The sequence below is a fragment of the Abramis brama genome (genome assembly GCF_963993115.1).
Source record: "Abramis brama genome assembly, chromosome: 4".
In the NCBI taxonomy this organism is placed as follows: domain Eukaryota; kingdom Metazoa; phylum Chordata; class Actinopteri; order Cypriniformes; family Leuciscidae; genus Abramis; species Abramis brama.
Window position 1 is genome coordinate 59,091,227 of NC_139966.1, and position 3,269 is coordinate 59,094,495.

Sequence of the window (3,269 nt, forward strand, 5' to 3'; positions counted from 1 at the left end):
CGCAAGATTACTGTTATAATCATGAACCTCATCTGAAACGCAAAGGGGGAGGTGTTGCTGTAATTTATAGAAATATTTTCAAAACCACTAAGAAATCAAGTTTTAAATATAATTCTTTTGAAGTGTTGGTGCTTAATGTAAAAATATATAGTATAAATGATAAATCACGTTTGAGATTTGTGCTGGCTACTGTATACAGGCCACCAGGGCACCATACAGACTTTATCAAAGAATTTGCGGACTTTCTATCAGAATTAATATTGACTGCAGATAAAATATAATTTAATATACACATCGATAATGAAAAGGATGCATTGGGTTTGGCATTTAAAGACATTGTAAACTCTATTGGAGTTAGACAACACGTGTCAGGACCTACTCATCGTCGTAATCATACTCTAGATCTAATATTATCACACGGAATAGATGTTGATGCCGTTGAAATTCTGCAGCAGAGCGATGACATCTCAGATCATTATCTAGTCTCGTGTAAACTTCATTTAGCCAAGGCTGCAAAGCCGACTTTGTTATGTTATAAATATGTTAGACCTATCACTTCTGCCACTAAAGATTGCTTTATTAATAATCTTCCTGATCAGTTTCATCATCTCAGCATCCCAGATAGCTTAGAAGAACTTGATATTGCAACAGAAACTTTTAACTCTCTCTTTTCCAGCACTTTAGACACAGTTGCTCCGTTGCGCTTAAAGAAGATTAAAGAAAATAGTCCAACGCCGTGGTACAGCGAGCACACTCGGCCCTTAAGAGAGCAGCCAGAGAGATGGAGCGCACCTGGAAGAAAACTAAACTAGAGGTATTTCGCATTTCATGGAAGGAGAGCTCGATTACGTACAGAGAGGCTTTAAAAGCTGCTAGATCTGCTTATTTTACAACCCTATTAGAAGAAAATAAACATAATCCTAGGTATTTATTTGAAACGGTGGCTAAACTAATGAAAAATAAAGCTTCAAGCCCAAAAGTTTCCAAGCAACACAGCAGTAATGACTTTATGAACTTCTTCACTTATAAGATTGATAATATCAGGGACAAAATTATAACTATGCAACCGTCTACAACAGTATCGCATCAGGCAGTGCATTGTAGTCTCCCGGAGGAAAAATTTGATTCATTCGTTGCTATAGGAGAGGAAGAATTTACTAAACTCGTTAAATCATCTAAATCTACAACATGTATGTTAGACCCTATACTGACTAAGCTACTGAAAGAGATGCTCCCAGAGGTCATAGATCCTCTTCTTACTATCATTAATTCATCTTTGTCTCTAGGATACATACCAAAAAACTTTAAGCTGGCTATGATTAAACCGCTTGTTAAAAAAACGCAACTTGATCCTACAGAATTAGTCAATTACAGGCCGATCTCGAATCTGCCTTTTCTGTCAAAGATATTAGAAAAGGCAGTATCCTCACAACTATGTTCCTTTATTGAAAGAAATGATATCTGAGGATTTCCAGTCAGGATTTAGACCGTACCATAGTACCAAGACAGCTCTCATTAGAGTCACAAATGATTTACTCCTATCATCCGATCGTGGTTGTATCTCTCTATTAGTGTTACTCGATCTTAGTGCTGCATTTGACACCATTGACCACAACATTCTTTTAAATAGACTAGAACACTATGTTGGCATTAGTGGAATTGCATTAGCATGGTTTAAGTCATACTTATCTGACCGTTATCAGTTTGTAGCAGTAAATGAAGAGATGTCTCATCGATCACAAGTTCAGTATGGCGTACCACAAGGCTCAGTACTAGGACCGTTGCTGTTCACTCTGTACATGCTACCATTAGGAGATATCATTAGGAAGCATGGCATTAGCTTTCACTGTTATGCTGATGATACTCAGCTCTATATTTCTTCACGCCCCGACGAAACTTACCAATTCACAAAATTAACGGAATGCACAGCTGACATAAAAAACTGGATGACTCGTAATTTCCTACTACTAAATTCTGAAAAACAGAGATTCTAATTATTGGACAAAAAACGTCCTCACGTAATAACCTAGAATACTGTCTAACACTGCTCTGTTAAGTCTTCGTCGTCGGTTAGGAACCTGGGTGTGTGTGTGTGTGTGTGTGTGTGTGCGCGCTCTTTGATACCAATCTTTCATTTGAAAGTCACGTGTCTAGTATCTGTAAAACCGCATTTTTCCATCTTAAAAATATATCTAAATTACGCCATATGCTCTCATTGACAAATGCGGAACAATTAGTTCATGCGTTCATGACCTCAAGGCTAGATTATTGTAATGCTCTACTGGGTGGTTGCCCTGCACGCTTAATAAACAAACTACAGCTGGTCCAAAACGCAGCAGCTCGAGTTCTTACCAGAACCAGGAAGTATGACCATATTAGCCCGGTTCTGTCAACACTGCACTGGCTCCCTATTAAACATTGTATGAATTTTAAAATATTGCTGATTACTTACAAAGCACTAAATGGTTTAGCTCCGCAGTGCTTGAGCGAGCTCTTAACGCATTATAGTCCTTCATGTCTATTGCGATCTCAAAATTCCGGCCAGTTAATAATACCTAGAATAACAAAATCGACTGCTGGCGGTAGATCCTTCTCCTATTTAGCACCAAAACTCTGGAACAGTCTTCCTACCATTGTCTGGGAAGCAGACACACTCTGTCAGTTCAAAGCCAGATTAAAAACACAGCTCTTTGACCTAGCATTCACATAATACATTATAGACTTCTATAGTTCAATGTTAGGCTGCATAGATTAGGTCAGCCGGAACCGGGAACACTTCCCATAAATCCTGATGTACTCGTTACATCATAAGAAGAATGGCATCTCTACGCTAATTTTAGTGTCTTTGTTTATCCCGAGGTTTTCCCGCAGCCTGCCGGATCCAGGCCGTATCCAGATCTGATGAAGGCCCTTCACCTGGGCCCGATGACAACACAGTGCTGAAGTGCCAACTAGTCTCTCCCTATGGAGAATCCCTTTACCACTCTACAGATAAGGCGTCGTCGGGAAAACTCAATTCGCGTACCTACCCCGAATTGATAAAATTAAATTAAATTCTGTATCAAAAATTATAATAATTCTATATAAAAAATTACATATAATTTAATAACAAATGATCGTTGCGACGGAAGCGAATCAATCAAAACTAACTTTAGCTGGAAAATAACTTTAAGAACCGCTATAAAGCCAAAACAATCTTACCTTAAATTATACGTTTATCTCTGTAAAGCTGCTTTGAAACAATCTACATTGTTAAAAGCGCTATATAA